The 20,375-nt window shown below is 52.8% G+C and overlaps 1 long non-coding RNA gene across 1 annotated transcript; it reads right to left on the reverse strand.

Annotated features, from left to right (window-relative positions):
* Positions 1-7,493: 7,493 nt before the first annotated feature.
* Positions 7,494-9,569, reverse strand: LOC142604238 (uncharacterized). Its single transcript, XR_012838124.1, has 3 exons — positions 9,470-9,569; positions 9,042-9,179; positions 7,494-7,856 (listed from the first exon to the last, which is right to left on the reverse strand). It is a non-coding gene; the product is annotated as an uncharacterized LOC142604238 (long non-coding RNA).
* Between the last annotated feature and the right edge of the window lie 10,806 nt (positions 9,570-20,375).

A 20,375-nucleotide genomic window follows, 5' to 3' on the forward strand; every position in this document is an offset into this window, starting at 1 on the left:
ATAGTTTTCAAGCTAAATAGCTGCAGCTCTGTTTCCATATTTACCAAGAGAAAAAGCCCAAAATATTGTTCAGTTTAATTTTGCTTGTTCCCCACTGGTTTGAATTGCTACAGCCCACTCTCTTGGAAACAGGAGCTCATGCAAGCAATTGCTCTGCTTCAGCATCACATGGTAGATCATAGTGGCATCCAACTCATGTGGGGCTATGAATTGTGAGTAGTCAAACTGTGTTGCAAGGTCTCCGAGAAAATCCTGCTTCTCCCTCCAGCTCCTTTCAAGGCAGGGACCAGACAATGTGTTCCCCAGAGCCCAAGCCACCCTGGGCCGTAAAGGTGTGGGGCTTGGTGGGGTGGGGCAGAGAAGGACATGCAGAATTCAGTCCAGCACAGCTTGGCTCACTTCCCATCTGTGCTAAACTTACTCCAATTTACTTCTTACCGTGAATTAAAAACCACCCAGAACATACGTCTACTTGATGTATCCTCCTGAGCCTGAACAGTGGGCACAGGGAAGATGTTCGGGCCCTGGACCAGCCACTGTTGGGATGCTGTTGGTACCAGAAGCAGAGCAGAGCACAGGCAGAGACAAATGGACAAAGACAACCTGGAGGAGCCTGTGAGGGTCAGTAGGATGGGGATGGGGGGAGGAAGGGCTGCTGGGTGTGCCAGGACTTCTAACGGGAGCCTGGCATGCAGGTTGCAGCTACCAGACTCTGAGGCAGCTCCCATACCTGTGGGGCAGAGGAGGTGAGAAGTACGCAGGACTGCCTCCCGGAGCACAACGCACCCTGTAGGTTTGGGGACCCCCGGTAGGGCACATCATGGAGGTGGCGCATCCCTGCCCCGAGGCAGCTGCCTGTGCTGGTGCCTCCACCTGCACAGGCATCCCTGGGAACCTTGCAGAGGGGGACCAAATACCTGAAGGGATCCCTCTTGCTCGCTGGGTCCTTCCAGGCCAATTCCTGGCAGTTTTTTGGCAGAGGTTTCTCAGCCCTTAGTGCCTCTGTGTGCCCCTGCCACTGGGCTGTGCCTGTCCCCGCGGGACATGGGGTGGCATGTGCCTGTATGTTGGCTCCAGTACAGACCTACCAACTCCAGCCTCTGCTGGGCCTGCTGTGCTCCATTTCTGTATTTTCCAGCCCAAGTTGGCCCCAGAGACCTCAAGGGGAGAAGCCAGGGTGAGCACCTGCTCCCCTGCCCAGGTGAGGGGCATTTGTGACCCTTTGGTCCCTTGGGCTTTCACCCAGTCTGAGCTTCCATGTGTCTTTGGTTCAAGAGCGGTGGTCAGCCACTCCTCAGCTGGCTGCAAAGCTGCTGGCAGTAAAAAATCCATTTCTCAGGTCGTGGCGGGGCTCCTGCGGGTGCTGGGTGTTCCCCCGGGCGAGCTGCTCACCGGTGGCTCTGGGTCAGCTGCATCGCCGCTGCCTGGGCACGTGGGTCTGCACCAAAGGCTGTCTTGTTGAAACCAAGGGACTGCGCTAAGGCTTTGTGTCCCTCGTCAAGCAGGAAAAGCAGAATTAATAGCAGAAATAATAGCAGCAAAAGCTGGTGTTTATCTGCCCGGTTCCCTATGGAAAAGGCCACGGTCCTATAGGAGACGTGCAGCAGCAATGCCGTGTGGTGCAGCTGCCTGGGAGATCTGCTCTGAGTTGATGCAGTTTGTGCCATTGGCACGGAGGCTTTAAGGGCAGCGAGGTCTTTAGAGCTGTAGAAATAGTCTAGGGCAGCTGCAGGTTTTGCAGTTGCATGTGGATGGGCTTGCAGGGAAGCATGGGGCTTTGGTGCAAAAGCAGCAGCGTGTTGGTTTAACGCTGCCTACGAGGACTGGTCTCCGCTGCCTGAACGCTGCATGGAGGTGCCAGATGCCCGTACCACGACCAGGGGTTAAGCAAAAGCAGTGAAAGGCTCAAGTGCTAAATGCAGCCAAGTCATGGCCGAGCCCTTTGAAGGAAGGGGGAGGCCAAGAGCGCTGGAGCTGACGGGTGCCGCTGGCTCCATGCTGTTGCACACGCAGCCAGGCAGGCGCAGCATTGGTGGGTGCAGAGGGCTCTCGCAGCCCCCACTGGGCACGGGTGACCCCAGCACAGGCTACATCAGTCCCCTCAGCCGGTGGCAGAGCCGCAGGCATGGCCATGGCCACCCTGCAGCCGGTGGGAGCAGCTGGCAGATAAGGCCAGCGCTCAGACGCTGGGTTAGAAGTATCACATATTTCTGGGATCCCCCTGCCACCCCTCGCCAGCAGCGTTTGGAAGGAACCGGATGCCGGAAACCTTGCGCCAGGAAGCAGCTTTTATAAGCAAGGGAGGGGATTTGCCAAACACCCCCCGAGTTTCAACACTGTTTGCATTGGAGAAGGCAAACAAAATCAGACTGCGCAGGAAAGAGGCGGGCAGCTGTCTGCCCCGGCCGGCAATGGGTTACACTGCGTCGTGCAGCCGGGGATTTCTTGCTTCCTCTCTTTGGAAAGCATGTTTGTTACCACGGCCGTGGTGGAGGGTTTAACCACCCTGTGCTGTGACTGCAGGGAAGGGGCCTGAGCTGAGGCTGTGCTCAGAGCTTGGGGAGCAGAGCCCCTCCGCTCCAGAACACCCGCCTCCATGGCAGCGACATCCAACCCCATCAGCTCAGCCCTGGGTGTCCTCATCCCTGCCACCCACAGGGACCAGGACCCCTGCTGCAGTGCAAGGCTGCGACCAGGCTGCGGTGCTGGGGGGGACAACGGGGTGGCATCCCACCATGCAGCCACCGGCGTCCGCCCACCCATCCCATGCGCTGCTTTAGCTCACAGACCTGGCACAAACAGCCAGCGGCAGGTTTGCTTCTCGGGCCTTAAACCCTGCGGCAGGAAACACCTCTCAAAAAGCAAAAGGAGCTTGATGGGTGAATCGGAGAGGAGAGAGGTTCCCAGTGGCATCAGCCCTGCTTGTGTGAAAGCCACCGTGGCAGCTCAGTCCTTTCCTCACTCCCACAGCCCCCACCTCCTGCACGGCAGCCTGGGCGGGTTTTGGGAGGCTCCAGCCAAGGCCACTGGTGCCCAGCAAGCAGCAGTTGTGGCCATGCAGTGTCTGGGCCAACCACGGTGTGTGTCCCCCATGCTGGACACCTTTGTCGGGAGGTAGCAGTAGCTGGTGAGCTGCGGTGCTGCGTTGTGGCCAATGGCCGCAGCACGACTGTTCACAGCCAAGAGCTTACGTGAAAGTGTGCACAGGGATTTTTAAACAAAAACCACATTGTGACCGCAGGCTGGGGCACCCCATGGCTCCGGGAGGGACATTCCCACTGAAGGGACATGCGGCTGTTTGGGAGAAATGCCAAGGTAACTGAAAAGCAGCTCCTTGGTGCTGCCTGAACCTGGTGGTGGTGGGACCGTGGGGGGAGAGCTGAGCCCAAGGGGCATCCTGCAGCGAAGTCGCAGGGGGGCTGGGGGGCCTGACACCGCTTTGCTGCAAAGCCTGAACCCGCTGACCTCGGCCCTTGTGCATCGCAGCGCTGCTGCGTTAGCGTGGGGCACAGCGGGCTGCCGCGCAGCGGGGCCACGGGGGCTGCACGCAGCACCTCGGCGAGGCTGGCACTGACGCACCCTCTGCTGAGCTCAGGCACCGCAGCCCGGTGACTTCATCCACTGGAAATAGCAACCGAGGAGGAACTGTCTCTGTCACCACCATACCCGTATAGACACGCAGACGCTCGCTGCTGCCTGCACTGCTGCCTGCACTGCTGCCTGCACCCCAGCCCAGCTGTAGGAGCTGGTTGAGCCCCAAGGGAGGAGCAGGCCTCCCATCTCACCCCCAGCCCGGACACGTGCTGGAGCTGCTCTGCGTGGGATGGGACAGGATGGGGCCCCGTTGCTGCACGGAGCTGACAGCATCTGACAGCCGAGGTGCCGCTGGCCTCAGGAGGGACGGTGCAGGATGCTGCTGCAGGAGTCGGGGAAGTCAAAGGGTTTCAAGGCCAGAGAGATCACAGCTTTATCGCCTGCTCGTACAGCACAGACGGTACAATTTGCACTCAAGCCACTACTGTCGTCTTGGCTAAAATGTGTCTTCCTGAAAGGTACTGGGCTCTCTGCGAAGACTTAAAGGGAAAATTAATCCTGCAGTTTCCCCGGCAGCAAAGCAAAGCCATGGCAGCAGCCTGCAGTGACTGTAGCAGATAACGAGGCCCCTCTGCCCGCTCCCCGCCTCACAGCGCTCTTGCTCTTATCACGGGTGAGCAGAGCTGTCCTGGGGTTTCTACAGGCAGAGCACTGCTGGGGCTGCTCACAGCAATCCCCAAACAGCTCAACTATGGTTCTGCTACCACAGCCAGGGCTGTCTGGGTTCCCACAGGAGCACCCTGCAGGTCTCCACCCTGGTCTTTCCCAGGGGAATGGTGCAGGGATGGGGCTCGTGGAGTCTGGGCCAGGGTGGAGGGCTGACCTGGGTAGCCCTCCAGGGTGTCCTACCTGCAAGGCGGGTGTCCTACCCGCGCCAGTCCCTGCGTCCGGGACAGGGCTGTGCCGCCTGCCTTGACGGCTCTGCCACAGGGCACGCAGGAGGGTGCGTACGGGCAGGATGGCTGCCCCTCCGTCTGTTGCTCGGGGTGGGAGCGAGAGTTTTGCAAAGTCTTAGGGCTGCTGCCATGCCAGCGCCAACTTTGCTCCTGCCGGTCGCTGTTTAAAGGTCAGCGGGGCTGAAGCAAGCGAGCTCGGCTCTCACCGTTGCTCGTCCATCCTGTACTTGTTTCTCCAGATTTGCTTTCATAAAAAGGAAAGAAAACCAACCGCCTCTCCTGGACCCCTCTTCTCCCTCCACTGTGGCTCTTCCCACATTGCTGGCCCAAAGGGTTGCATCTCTGCAGGGTTTTCTTCGAAACACGGCTCCAGGCTGGTTACTTAGATATTTTCCAGAGATGGGGAGGGTGCAGGAGCATCATGCCTTGCTGACCACACAGAGCCCTGGGCTGGCTGTGCAGGATGTGGCCCACTGCAGCAGCCCTTTGCTGGCCGCTGTGGGACAGGCTGGCAGGAGCTGCGGCTGCCAGCATTAACTGCCGTGAGAAAACCCTCGCAAGCCCCCCGTCCCCACGCTGGGGCATGCCCATGCTGAAGAGCCGGTGCCTGCGCCCACCTCCCAGCATTGCTGGGACGCTTTGGGGATTAAAGCATCCCTCCAGGCAGGCTTGGTCCCTGACAGGGTTGCAAAGAGCAGAGCAGGCCCAGAGGGCTGTAGGAAGGGCTGGGATCGACTGATCTGCCCAAGGGAGGAGGAAGCTGTGGGGATCAGGGTTGTACCCCCAGAGCTGTGCACGGGGCACCTTCCCAGGCCCCTCTGTGGTTCCTGACATCATGGAGAGGCCAAATCGTCCCTTTTACACAGAAAAAAATTTGCATCTGCAATCGCAGCAGGCTGCATTTGACAGCTCATAACTTACTGGCTTTTAAAAAATAGCCACGGCCTGTTTTAAGTGCTGGTTGAGGTCTCAGCTACCCTTACCCCTGGAAAGCCTTCAGAGCTCTCACTTTTCTGATATTAGATACTTTCTCTAATCTTTGGCCTCCATTTATTAACAGCTAATTATATCTATTTGCTTTTGTGCCAACATTGTCCTTTAGCTTGAATAGCTTTTTACCCTCCCTAATGCTTGCTTCCCAGCGCTATTTATAGGCAGCAATTGTATCCCCCCCGCAGCCGCTGTTTTGCTTGGCTACACAGGCTGCGTGCCTTCAGCCTCCTCAGAACCACCCGTCACCTCCTGCCCCTCTCCGCATCCCTGCCTCGAGCGGAGGGGGTTCCGACAGGCACCCGGCCGCTGCCTGGGTCTGGCAGAAACCAGGCAGGTGCCAGCCCTGGCCGTGGTGCTTTGGGGCAGAAAGCTGGGGGCAGAGCTGCGTGCCCCTGGAGAGCCCCGTGGGGTTATTTTTAAGGCATCCCACGGGCATCCCATTTTTTTCGGCAAAGGTGGGGAGTGCTCCAGGCCCCCATTTGCCTTCCCTGTCCCTCCCACCCCATTTCTTTGGGGGGGGGGGGGGGGGGGAGTGAGCACCCAGCAGCATGGCCCACCAAGGCAGCGTGGGGAGTCGCGTGATTTCTATCTGCGCTTTCATCCTGGGATGAAAGAGATGATAGAAAACATTTGGGTTTATGATAAAAGCAATTGACCCGGGAGGAATCTGCCTCCCCAGGGTGGCCTGCAGCAAATTGTGGAGATAAGGCACCGATGTGCAGCAAACGCCGAGTGCTTCCAAGCCTCTGAGCGGCTGGAGAGCAAATCCCTCCCTATGTGGAAGGAAACCCGCGCTGGGTTTCCACAGCTGCTCTCGAGCCTGGACAACGCGGCTGGTGATGATTTTAGTGGATTTTATTGGGGCCAGAAGAATCTGCAGAGAAGGATGCTTTTTTTTTTTGCCTTTTTTTTTTTTTAAACAAATGGGCAGATTTTTTTATTACAGACATCTTAGCCACAGATCTCAGTCAAGCTTTTAATAGATGAGTTCCTCGCCAGCAGCAATTGCAAATTGATTGCAGCAGAAATGGCAAGTGAAGACAAATATAATGCAGGCTGCCTGCAGGGAGAGTGCACAGAGGAAACTTCGGATGCTATTTTTGGTACTTTGTCTCCACCGCTTACAGTATTTCTAATCTTTGTTTCTCCTTAAAAACATGTTTGGGGTTGGGATTTTGTTTTTGTTTTGATTTAAAAAAATTCCCTTCTCTGGAGAAAGGGCCAGGTGCCATGTCCATGCTCAGATCTGCAGAGCTGGTGGGTGCCGCGGCCCCGGTCGGCACGGCGGGAGGGTGAAGGTGTGCTGGTGATGCTGCCTCCATCCCCTCCACAGGGACCAGACCCAGGCCCGTCTCTCTCCCAGGAGCTGCGCAGGGGCTGACACGGAGCCAAACCCTGACTTCACTCCGATTCATGGGAACTTCACAGGGGGTACAGGGAAGTTCAGTGCGCTCACTAATAAAGGAAACTCTCCCATGCTACCAAGCCGATGCTGCACCACGGGGGCCAGCAGCAGCAGCCCCAGCCCTGCAGCGAGCTCCACCACTCAGCACCAATGCACTGAGTTTTGCTCGGTCCCAGCCAGCACCAGGAGCTGCGACAGCCGGATGCTCCTAAAATACAGGAGGACCCACCTGGGTGCTGCCAGCAAAGTGCTCACCCTGGAGGGGAGCAGCTCCAGGCTGCAAAATCGTAAAGGCCAGGCATGCCTGAGAGTGCCTACGTATGCTGGAGCCCAACCGCAGGGAGACAGCGAGGGGGCTGCTGAAAGTCACTCAGGTTACTTGGCAGAGCGGAAAAGCACTCGGAGTTATTGCCGTGCTTGGGAAGCCACGGCTAGGTGACACTGGAGTGACGTTAAAGGCTTTATGGCACTGCTGCTCTAAACTTCTCAGCCCCCAGGGATGATCAGGGACGCAGTGGCAGATTGAGGCGCATCCCCAGGATGATCAGCCCCCGGCGCAGAGGCGTCTTGCTGACACGTGTGTCCGTGGGTGTGAGAGACGAGGCTGCAGTTATAAATAAAGGAGCAGAAACACTAATAAAAGTGACAAGCAAGAACAGGGAAAATCTGGGTTTAACCATGGAATGGAGAAATAAAAGCAGCTCATGGCAGGGCTGGCCATGACTGCAGGAGCCTTGGTCCTGCACGTTCTGTGTCCGCCTGGAAACCCAGGATGTTTGCAGCAGCAGCTCAGGGGGATAATCACCTTCTCCAAGGATCTGGCAGCGTTTTGGACCATGGCATAGGGTTTGTGTTTGCCTCAGTGGGAAGCTTCTTGGTATGAGAAGCCCCAGATGCTCTTCTGCCATCTTTTTATACATCCACGTTTGTGCAGACCCCGTTTTGCCTTGATTCGATCAAGCTGCAATCTGGCGTAAGCAAAAAAAAAAAAATCCCTTTGTTTCCCATCTTTGCTTCTAAATAACATTAAAAGCCCAGCTCCGCCAGCATGCTGGATGGTGTTGGAGTTAAAATAAAGATAACAAAAATGAGAGAAAGAAATCATTCATCAGTGGCTCATTGAGCTTTTTAGCAGAGGGCAGCTGTGGCCCTTTCACACCCAGCCAGGCTGATATTGCACGTCCGGCACAGTGCAGGGCTTGTACCCAACTGCTCAGCATTGCCCACCCCAAGCCAGAGCACATGTGGCTGCTGAACACCCCCCCTGGAAAGGGAAAAAAAAAAAAACCCAACCCTCCTTTTTTAAGGTTTTTAAGGCAGACACTAACATCCACTTCTGATAATGCAGCTGTCGGTGCGGCCGCTCCAGCCACCCGTTGCATAGCGCTGCACCCGCACCCTGGCCTGGTGCCTGTCCTGTCCCGCCGGGCATCTCTGGAAGAAGGGGCTTGGAGCCACACCAGGGACATGCCCTCTGCTCGGTGTTTCCCAGCTGGGAAGGTTTTCAGCTGGCCTTGCCACTACTGGTATGTGCAGATGTACCAGGGAGGAGCGCAGCAGCGCTTGGGAGCAGTCCAAGGGAAATGCAGGTATTTGGTGCAACACCCATCTGCCTGGCACCCGCACAGCACCTCTGCAGGGTCCGGCTGCAGGTGATGCCACCCTTTAACAGACAAACCCCCTTTTCTGGGCCCGCAAAGGCAGCGGGGGGGCAGCACGCATCAGCTCAGCCCCCCCCAGGAGGTTATGTCGCAAGAGAAGTCGGCCTGGGAAGGAGGTTTTTATGGCTGGGGATCAAAGTCCTTGGCGCCCGCCCAGTTTCCCAGCATGTTGCGCAGCCTGGGTTTGCAGCTGGGTTTGTGGGCCAGTGCCGCGGTGGGGAGGCGGTGGGGAGGAGGGGAGCCCAGGGCTTGTGGAGGGAGGAAGGCTCGGCCGTCCCAGAGCCAGTCAGCCCGCTTGCCTCTCCCACAGCTGCTGGGGGAAGTGGCTGGCGGCAAACAGGACTCCCAAGCTTCAGTGGTCAAAGGGACGTACGTGGCTTTTCCTTGCCTGGAGACAGAGGCCATCGTCCGGGTCCAGTGGGCATCCCAGTTAGTGGGAGCATGGCTGGTGCTGGACCTTCCCTGCCCCGATTCGGGCAATGCCAGCCTCACCCCAGGCGATAATCCTGCTTTCTCCATCCTGCGCCATCTCCACTAGTCCTGGGCTGTCTCTTGGTCTCCATCGTTCCCAGGTCCTCAGCTGAATAAGCTCGGTTTTGGCTGTGCTTTATGGCCATAGACTGTGAAGATCTGCAAGGAGGCAGGCAGAGACACAAGGAAGATGTTAACTAACTTCTACAGCTTTGATTATTTAAGAGCATATATTTACATAGTGAATAACCCGGAGGGTCACATTTTAAGACATTGATGTATTTTTCCTCCCGTCCTTAAAGCAAACAGCGCGCTTATCCACGCTGGGTCTGTGAGGATGCTGGGCAGCATCAGCCATGGGGTGGGGACTGTCAGGGCAGAGCTCAGCTCCGTCGCCAGCTCTGTACCCAGTGCAAACAAGCAAACTGGTTAACACAAACCAACCCCACCTTGACAGGGCTGAGTCAAACTTTTCCAGCTCCTCCTCTGCCCATCGTGGTAGGGCTTTTCCCAGGTCCAGTCTCGCAGGGGTGCCGTAGGTGCTTCCCCATCAACACCCTCATCCCATGGGACCAGAAAGGCTGGGAACTGTCGTCTTATTTCCAGAATAAGTGTATTCCTGGAAAAGTCCCATCCTGAAGCACTGGCCCATAAGCCCTATCTGTCTGTGTTGGTTTTGCATTTCATCCTGCTATATTTCCATAACCAGCTATCGGGGGCGGGGGGCGGGGGGGGGCAGCTGTCACCTCCCAGTGACTGCAAACGGCAGCCAAGGGCTGGGGATCACTCACCACCCCCGGCCAAGGGAGCACAGCTCACTCACACCATCACTAATCCCTGTCTGCGTCGCTGCTGGACACTTTGTCAGCAGACATTGGGCTGGCAAGAAACCAGGCTGGGCCTTGCAACAGAAAAGTGTAGAAAACTGACGTTATAGGGCCGGGAGCTGTTCCTGCTGTATTATTATTGGCAACCTCTGTTATAAGAAAAAAAAAAACACAACACAACAAAATTAAGAATAGATGTAACAAGGAACATGTTTTTTTTTCTCCGCCTAGCTGAGCTGTCACGAATAAATCACTGGGGTTTTTTGCAAACACTCGGTGAGGCAGGGGAAATCTGCTGGGAGCTGGAGCGCTCAGGTCAGGGCTGTCCTGCCAAGAGACGATTACAGCCTGTCCTGGGGACGGAGGAGCGGGGAACTGGGCCAAGAGCGGCTTCAGGAGGTGTCTCAAGTCCAGGAGTAAGATTACAGGCTGCAGGGTCAGCAAAACTCTCTCCTGCTCCGGGCAGCACCTGAAACCTTTCCAGAAAGGAAACCGCCCGGCTGAGCACCGCTGTGCCCGGCAAAGGGCCCTCCCAGAGCCGGGGGGGGCAGAGAGGCTCCGGCAGCCCCTGTGAGGAGGTGGCAGATGCTCGGGGAAGAGTTAATCGGCTGATGCGCAGCATTGCTACTCAGCACTGAACCGAAGGGTCTTGGCTCCTGGCCACGGCCGTGTCCCCCCAGCCCCAGGGCTGGGGTGCTTAGAGATGGACACCCCCCCTGCTCCCGGCCTCCTGCCTGCAGATGCGCTGAGGCAGGACAAACATCTTTGCAGTCTGTGACCTTTCCATAAAAGCACAGACGGCAATTTGTAGTGAGCCTGTCTAAAAAAAAAAAAAAAAAAAAAAAAAAAGGATTGGAAGAGTAGGTTAAACGGCCAGTTCAGCAAAGTGCCTGGGGTGTATTGCAGCAGTTAATCTATAACAAAACAAGTTACACGTTTCTAGAGCTTGGCCTGATTTTTTTTAAGCGTGTGTGTTTTTTCCAAGGGTGAGGGCTTGCAAGCACCCTGCTCACAGCGGCAGGGCTGCTCGCTCTGTCGAGGAATCGGGAATCGAGCACCAGGCTGAGCTCCATTCAGCACGGGGCTGGCTTCGCCACCCCACGCCCCTGCCACGCTTTCACCTTCCATTAAAATCAAGTCTGTAGTGCAACGAGGCCGCAGGGAGCGACAGCGAAGCCAAACCAGATGCCACTCAGAGCTCGTAGTAAGGAGATGTCCGGGGTGGTGACAGTGTGCTGAGTGATGGGGAGCAGAGGGGATGGTCCTCAGGTCCACGTCCCTGCCTGTCGAGTGGCTTCAGCATCCATCCCGTAACCTTCCCACATGCAGGCAGGTCCCTGCCCAGCACCCTGTGTCCCAACAGGGCTGCAGGCAGTCCAGGCACAGACAGTTTTCAGCCAGATTTTAGGCAGCATTGGAGCCAGGCGGTGCCAACCGCAGGGAGATTTCCCCAGGAGGATGGAGCCCACCTCTGCTTCTTGGTCCAGCACCACAGGGGATCAAACATTTGTGCAGCTTGGATTTATGTAACAATTGAAAAAAGAGGGGAAAAATGAGGAAGAGGGGTAACCATCAGCCCTACCGATATGGCTGCTGGCTGCCGGTCCCCAGGAAGCCTGGCTGGGCCAGCCCAGGGGCAGATTTCACTGACTCTTGATGTGAAAGCTGGAGATGCTCGCAAAGCCCATCTGCTGTCCTCACCTCTTGTACATAATTCAAATTAGGGACCTACTGCATGGCTCAGAGGAGATAAGCTTGGTTTTTCAGAGCTGACATCCATAGAAACCAGAGAAGTTTCCATGAAGCCCTTCACACCGACAGTGTTGGGTAAAGCCCCAGCTCTAGTTACAAGTCTTGGGATTTTTTGAGTAGCAAAACTGCAGTGTGTTAATGCTCGCTAACAGGCGTCAGAACAACAGCTCGTACGGTCAGAGGGCTCGGATGTTGCACCTTGAACCAGCCAGGCTCCCTCCCAGGCAGCTGCAGGCACCAGAGCTGCTCCTTCCCCCCAGGAAGGGGCTCGTCCCAGCCAGCAAAGTCAGGCCATGGTACTGCTGCACACCAGAGGCCCACAAAGCAAGTAACTGCTCCTGGCTGTCAGTCTTGGCCTGATTGTGGCACAGCGGAAGGGGAGAAAGAGGCAAGAAAAGGAGAGGAAAGGGAAAAAAGGAAAAAAAGAGAGAAGAAAAAGGCAAAGAGAAAAGAAAAGCCAAGAGATGCAAAGGAAAGCAATGGCAAGGGGTGGCGTTGCTGCACGGTCAGGGGTGCAGTCAGGTTGGAGAAGGGCTCTGGGGGCTCCAGCCCCCCCAGAAGGATAGCTGGGCACACTGTCCACATCCCATTGCTGCAGCCGCATTTCAGGTTATGTTCATTGCACTGTATTTTTCTTCCAAGGCCACTAGCCTGTGCACATAAGGGCCCCAGTGCAGTTCCTGACGGCTTGTTTCCCTGGGTCAGGGCTGGTTTCTAACAGGAGCTCCCAACGCCCTCACCTGCCGCCCCCGGCTGCCCGCCCGGCACCAAGGCTGGCAGCGGAGGAACCGTGTCCACAGCCATGGGTGCTGCCAGGCACAGGCACGGCATCCTCACAGGCTCTGGGGCTCCAGCAGCCGGACGCAGCTCAAACACCCAATTTGCCTGCTTACACACACAGGCTGCATCCCTCTGTGCCGTTTCGAAGGGCTGCTTTGCCTCTATAGCTCAAATGGAAAAAGCAAAGATTAAAAAACACCCCCCACCCTCTGGCACAGCTGCAAATGCTTCATCATGCATACCTTGGTGTAATGGTCCCTGCTGTGTTGATTTAACAAGCCCTGTGGACTGGGTTTCTGCTTGCCAAGCCAGCTGCTAGATTTCTAGGAAACCAAGAGATAGGGCAGGTATTTTGCTGCAGGTTTGTGGCCTGATGTGATCAGACACTGTGCCAGGTACAAGGACCATGAGCGTCGGCCAGCCGGTGCAGGGCAGGGACCAGAAGCCCTTGACGAGGTGAAGCTGCTGCTGCAAAAGCGAGAAACAAGTGAGACATCCACACCCAGAGCCCCGAGCAGCAAAATGAGTCACTGCCCCGTGCCGGCAGCATCCAGCACTGGGGATACGCTGGCCCCACACCCCTGCAGGGTCTTCTCAGGACAGGGGTGGGCAGCTGAGAGAGGTGAGTGCTCTCATTTTGGCTACACTACACAGGGCTCCAGCCAGCAGGACACACAGTGTGGGCCAGGAGCATGATGCCAGCCCCTGCCACTTGCCCTACTCAGAGCCCCATGTTAATGTTTGGATAACTTTTTTTTTTTTTCTGTTCCCCTTCCACAGCTCCTATGTGCAGTCCAGAGCTGGACAGGCTTGGGGATGGGCCAGGGCACAGGCTGCCGCTGGGAGATGGGGCACAGAGCCAGCCAGACGCGAAGGGGAGAGTGTGGGGAAGCAACAGGCACTCTGGGTTTCAAAGAGCGTGGGAGACTTCCTGACTATCGGCTAAACGGTGTTAATAAGGGGAGAGGGATGGGGGAAAGCAACAGCAAAATGAGGCTAAACTACACGGACGAGTGTCAGCAGTGAAACACCAAAGCACAGCAGTGGGGGAGGCCGGCTGGTCTGGTCATGATGTGGGTGCAGTCGGGTGCTGGCTGAGGGCTGATGGGGCACAGAGGCTGCTGCGGTGTTTGCTGACAAGCCGTCAGGTGCAGCATGGTGCACAGTTCTGCTCCAGACACCTCGGCCCCTGGGAGCTCATCCTGCCGGGGAGGAAACTGCTGCTCCCCAACTGCTCCCCAGCGCACGCTCATGCGCACATAGGCACAGGCAGCTAAACAGCAAGCTCAGTAAAACCCCAAGTTCAAGACCTTGGAGCCTCTCGGGAGGAACATGCTAAATAAAGAAACAAAACACGCTGTATTGTCTTCCCCACGAACGTGCGTTGCAGACGGGCTGCCGCAGCGTGCAGAGCTGTGGCTGCACTTGGGGACAGCGAGGGGAGAGAAGGCGCGTGGTTGTGCACATCCCAATGATGTTAGCAGTGCTCAGTTATCTGGGGCTCTCACACATCTTATTTAATTTCCCAAGTTTTATTAAACTATTTTTTTTCCCCTTCCTGGATTTAGTGTTAGGGAGATGTCTTGGTGCAGCACGCTGCCACTCACCACCGTGGTCTCAGTGCTTGGTGCCTTTAAACCTTCTTAATGGTTCCTGCAAACCCAGGACTAATGGTGGTTCTGCTTAAAATGGCTTTGCAGAGTGGGACAGGCAAATGGGACAAGCCCTGGGCCATGGAAAGTGCCCACCAGCCTGAGCTCCCTGCTGCACCATTTCCCAGCTGGGCAAGGACACTGGGCTGCGCATCCCAGCCGTACGGACCAGGAGCCACCAAGGCAAATCCCCAGATGGGGCTTGGCAGCAGCATTTCCACCCCACCCCACCCCCCCGCCCGGCCAAAGAGCAGCCAAGACATGGCTGAGCACCGTCTCAGCCCCCTGTCATGGTGCCCCCACCATCTCTGGAGCATCTGCCAGCTGAGCCCCTTTGGGAGCCTGTGGCTCTTCAACCAGAGCCTCGAAGTCTCAACATCATCCTGGGACGCAGGGAGCCTCTTAAAGCTCCTGCAGCAGGAGGAGATTTAACAGCCCATTGCCTCACTAATACAGCCTGCTTGTCTACAGCAATGCACGAGGGCGCTGAATTGCTTTGTGAGCGATGAGTTTACATTTATATAGCGCCTTTTGCCGGAGGGATCCCCATTAATACTGCAACTATCACGTAGCTGCATGCAAGCCACTCACATCAGTCCTGGCACCAACACATCAGGTCCTGTGAGACAGTGAGAGCCACCCAGGGAAAGGTGGGCAAGAGGCAGATGCAATTACCCCAGCTGGAATTTAGCCAAGGTACGGGGCCAACACCTCCACTCCTGTGAAGCTGCCCAGAAATCGTCAGCTGTTGCACATGTTCAGGCTATTTCTAGCTAATTTGAAAGCAATCGGACAGGACCAGCTATTGCTTTTGTCTTCAGAAAAACAGAGATTGCTTTCAGCCCTCAGAAAATATCAAATTAGGAGCTGGCGCTGCCTTGTATTTCTATGCAGGCGAGCTTTCGTTAACACTCAGTTCTCACAGGTAAGGTGCAGCCAGGTCAATACATCAACCACGATCTCAGATCTGTCTCTCAGAATATTTGTTTTGCAGCTATTTCTGCCCAGGCAAACGTTGCCATCAGTCCTCTGACCCAGTAAATGCTGTAACCAAGAGGGTTTTCTAATAAAGGCCTGGGAATCGCAGCATGTTATAGTACGGTCAGCTTTGCTGGATTAGAAACCTGATTAACGGCCTCGGGAGAGATTAGGAATCGCTATTTTTGAGAGGTGGGGTTTCATAGTGTGTAATCGCCAGCCCGAGCGGGATGGTTTCATCCTGCGCTGGCTGTTTTCTGGGCAAGCGGACACTTCTGCGAGCTGGGGAGGCCAGGCAAGGGAGTAACCTTTCTCTCTGCTAACAGACATGTTTGTGTTTTCTGCAGTGCTCGACCCTGGCTGACCACAGCAATTACACAGGGGAGCTGTATTTACATGTTTTAACTCTGAAACACTGAGCAAACAAGGAAAGATAATCATTAACTTTGGGAGCTGTTAACCTTCAGCAGGAGTTCTGGCTGGTGAAGGAGAGGTCTGCCGGAGCAAAGTCTCTAGTTTAGTAAACATCGAAAGAATGATGTGAGAAACCTTTTGGTTTTGTATATTATGGGTAGCTAATTAAAGGGCATTAATTTGTGTCTCCAGCATCTAGGGCGCGAGAAACTTTTCATTATAGAAGAGAGGGGGAAAGGGGAAAAATTGCTGCTGAAGCAAAATCCATTGGCTTTGTCAGCTTGAGAGCAGGAGGAGCAGAGGCGATACGGCATCGCTGGAGGGCTATGGGGCTGCAGGTCATACATGCTCATTTTCTGTTGAGTATCGTGACAGAGGAACCGTATTTAGGCCTCAGACTTGCTGCAGGAGTTTAATCAGTAAAGCAGCGACAGGTTAGTAGCAAAGCAACACGTCGTGCTGTGCCCTCGAGGTTTGAGGACCGTCTGTGCCGGCTCCCCGGTGCAGGGGTAGGGGCCAACACGGACAGGGTGGAAACGCAGTGGGTCCCTCCACCAGTCCCCGACTGTCCGACAGTGAGCCAAACAACATGAAATATCAGTGTATGACCATGAATTGTTAGTGCTGATCCTAGGGTATTGCATTCTGGAGCGGAAAGAAGAGGAACAACAAAAAGCAAAATGCTGCAGACTTTAGACTGTTATGGCTGTCATAAAAAAAAGTGGGGAATTGAGGAAGGAGGAAGATAAAAGAGGAAGAAAGAGGGGGAAGATAATTTAAATAGGCAAACAGGAGCAGATTTAGAGTCTTATCAGTTATACTAGGTAACAAAGTGGAGCGTGCCATCCAATGCAATAGTGCTTATTTCACCATCAGTGGGAAACAGATGATAAATTCAGGCCTCTAAGGAGATTATGGCCAGAAACAGCCTCTTGCCCTGGAAAGCAGCTGTGAGGGGAGCTGTGGGTTTCCCAGCCCAGCCTGCCTTCGGGCAGCGCACAGCCCCCACGCTGAGCACCCACCACGTTTAGCCGGTGAGCAGGGTGCTGGGGCAGGGACACATCCTTCTCCGCAGGGCCCACAAAAAGCAGTTTAATTTGCCATTTAACGCAAGGTGCAGAGATGGATAGCTTTTGGGGGACCCGAATTGTCACAAAACTTTCTCTTTTCCTGTCAATTTGCACTTGAACTCTGTCTGCAGGGCAGGCTGTAAGAGACACCTCTTTTACCGATTCAACTTTTTCCTAGGAAGCAAAGCCACCCTCCCAGCGCTGCAGAGATCGGTACCCACCCCTCCTGTCCTAGTGCCCTACATACCTTTGAGACCCTGGCGTTACGGCACTTAGCACGTGCCTCTCAAAATGGTCTCAAAGTGTACAGCAGCTCCAGATCAACAGATCGAAGGGTCACTGCATTACTATCAGCAGTTCTCCCCTGTGCATGGCAGAGAAGCTATTTAGATTTGTTTAGGAAATAGATTTGTTTAGGAAAGCCCCCCCAGCCCTCAAAAGCACGTGTTTCACATCTGCAACCTGGCTCCCAGATGTAGCAATTCCTCCAGGCCCAATTGCAAAACAAGCTCCTCTGGCCCTTGGCAGCCCTGCTCCCTGTCACAAGATCCCTGACTTCTCGTGGGCTTTTAAAGAAAGTTTGGGAAAAAGTTTGTTTAGACAGACAATGCACAGAGCTCCTGCACTTGTTTTGTTTTTTCACTTTTAGTGTGGCACCTCTGTGAAAGTGGTTTTATATGATTCAGTATTAAAATATTTTAAATAACATTTCCTGCAGAACAAAGCTTGTATTATTTTGTGGACAAATAACTTGAATCACAATCCAAACACAGCTGACTATTAATGCCACTCAACTCAAAGCTCAAAAAAGATTAAAACTTTTCACAGAATCAGAGAATGGTAGGGGTTGGAAGGGACCTCTGGAGATCATCTAGTCAACCTGCTCTAGGTGAACCTGCTTTAGCAGGGGGGTTGGACTGGAGCTCCAGAGAACTTTACAACTGTCAGCAATATACCTTCCCCGTTCTCACACTGACACGATGAACTTTCACCCTGACCGTATGGGACTGAAGGTGCCTGTGCAGGTGAGCTCTTGCTCTAGGGACAAAGAAACTTGAAGAAATCCAATGTATGCTCAAAAATGGATGTAGCCAAACTCAGAGATGCTATCATCGGTTGTAATCTTCTTATGACCTTAATAGTCTGCCTTTTGCACTGGTACAAGGCTACCAGCTTTGACATCTATTTTGTACAGACATGTGCAGAATAGAAAGGTTAGCAAAATCAGCAGCAATCAGGCTGCTGTTTAATTCACTGAGGTTTTAATTCTGCAACACTTGACACATAACGAGAAAATGTGTTCAGATGGCCATACACCATTGCTGCTCTGTCATCAGCTCCAGGCCCCAAACTGAAGGCTTTTGTTCATAAATGATTTTACAAAACTAACATAACTTTCATCAGCTGTAAAATAAAGCAGGTGATCATTGCTAATCATGTCATAAAAGTGTTCTGAAGATTAAATAACATTCACAACCCTTCTTGCAGGTAAAGGGTGAGCCCTGATGTTCCATGCTGTGATGGAATTGCATACATGTATATATTTTAATGTCAGGATACAAACTCAGTTTTGAATAAAGGGCTAGTTTGGTCCTGCCATTTCCTTTACTTGAGCTAGAATCCTCTACAGTCTATTTGGGCAAAAAGGAAAGTTAAGCTATGCTATTGACTAATAAAATGCAGAAATCAGACCATGCAAAAACTGCCCATTATTTTGTTAAATACTGAAAAACCTCTATTGTCTACTTTCTAGATGATCTTTACTAAGTAAAATCTTTGGGCAATCAGGTGTATACATAATGCAAGCATAGATTAAACTGCTGCCAGCATCATAGAGCATCTCAGGTCCTCAGCTCTGCAGTTAGTGGCCTCAGCTCGAATCTTATTCAGCCGTACTATAGAAATGAATGAGCCAAACCCTTGGATTAGCTCAGCCTTTCCTAGAAGAGAAACAGTTAATGCTCATCAATTACACAGCTCAGCAGAGCTGCTTCACAGCCAAGGAATTACTTTGTCCAGCCCCAGTTAATCTGCAGCTGCTTTGCGTGTCAGAGGTGCCAGCGGCAGTGCAGGTGCTCTGCTCCACTCCACAGGTTGGACCCATCTGGGGAAAAGCCAAGGGGGGGTGCAAAGGAAGAGTCAAAACTGGAAAGAAAACCTCATGTGGGAAGAGTTACCTAACTGGAGCCCTTTACAGAGGTTGAACTAAGCTTTAGTTGTGACTGTTTTCCTGCTCAAGCTAACTGGATTTTGTAAAGAGAGACCTACTGCTCTCCCACTACACCTTAACCCTACAGCTAGTTTCATGCATGGGGAAGAACCCTCGAGTGAGACTGCCGTCCAGTTATTTAACAGGGCCAAAATGACTTCTAATGGAAGGTTCTCAACTTTTAGATCTGCCCATCTCTGTCTGGAAGTCAGAGATCCTCCAGGTATTTGCCAGCTGATAATGACAACACTGGAGTTCACGTTTCCAAAATTATTCTGGTAATCCAATTGCTGATGGTGTTTTAACAGTCCCCTTGCTACACCAACATTTAATGGGATGTTACCATGATCATCTTGAATATGAAAGATATGTCTGTGTTATTTGAATTTTTATTACTTATTACTTTTATCACTTTGATCCATGTCAAAAATTAGGTTTTTATGCCATTATATATCCTTAATTTTTTTCCAGATCTGGAAAGATCCTTTTTTTCACACCCTATGACAGTAAAGCCAAGAAAAGGTTAAAAATAAAAAAAAGGAGTCTGAGATGACAGTTTATAAGCTCATGAATAAAAGAAAGGGTAGCAGACCATCTTCCATTTTTCTCAAGATGGAAATACTGTTTGATCTCATGTGCAGAGCATCCCCATCCCTTTGTGAGATGAAATGACGGATTATTGAAGAGACACTAAGCCTGCACCAATGACTTCATTCTCAGCCTCAGGCAGTCCAAAGGGGTCATATTTGACGCACTGTTGCCAATGTTCAGTAATTGCTGAACATTCAAACTAAACCAAATAAAAACCAAACTCCCCGCAATATCCTACATGAGTCCTTGCTACCAATGTCCTGCTTCACTCAAAGTGTTCAAATGCAAACAATTAATGTTTTGTATTTAAATTCGATGTACCTTACTGGTTTATCATGCTAAAAAGAATCAAAGGATCACAACATAATTTAGCCTGCCTTGGAGTTAGGAGAATTTCCAGGAAAATTTCATTAACACACTAATATCACCTAGCATGCACTTGCATCTTGTACTAGCAAGCCAGTCTGATATGAAGCACTTCCTTGAAATTTTTTATTTCAAATTGTTTGATGTGATTAAGGATAATCCTATATCCAGCATTATATAGAAAAGTAAACTAAATCACCACAATAGTCCCTTGTACAATTTTAAAGGATATTTTTACTAAACAGAGGTTTTTGGGGATTTGTTTAAATTGAGGCATTGGTTGAAATATTTCAAATTAGTAATACGAAGTCTTTCAAATATGAAGCCTTTCATAATAAAATCCCAGTTTACCTTTGTTCCTGTAATCACAACCACTATGATTAATATGACCATCTTCAGATTAATCTTCATGAGAAAACATCACTTTGCTTGGCCTAACAATGTACTAAACCATTAATGAATGCCGCAGATTGGATTTCCAAACTGAAAAGGACCTGAGGGTTGCAGTGGGTGCCAGGGTGAACATCAGCCAAGTGTCCCCTACCTGTAAAGGAGCAAACCTCATACTGGGGCAACAGTAGGAAAGTAGCCAGCTTATCACAGAAATCATCTCCCTCCTACTTAATCATCCCTTCTTATCCAAACTTGCTGTTTTGCAGAGATTTTCCATTGGAGACTATGAAAGCCACTGTCACACCTGCTGCTATGGGCAGCTG

The sequence above is a fragment of the Balearica regulorum genome, chromosome 17 (genome assembly GCF_011004875.1).
Source record: "Balearica regulorum gibbericeps isolate bBalReg1 chromosome 17, bBalReg1.pri, whole genome shotgun sequence".
NCBI lineage: Eukaryota > Metazoa > Chordata > Aves > Gruiformes > Gruidae > Balearica > Balearica regulorum.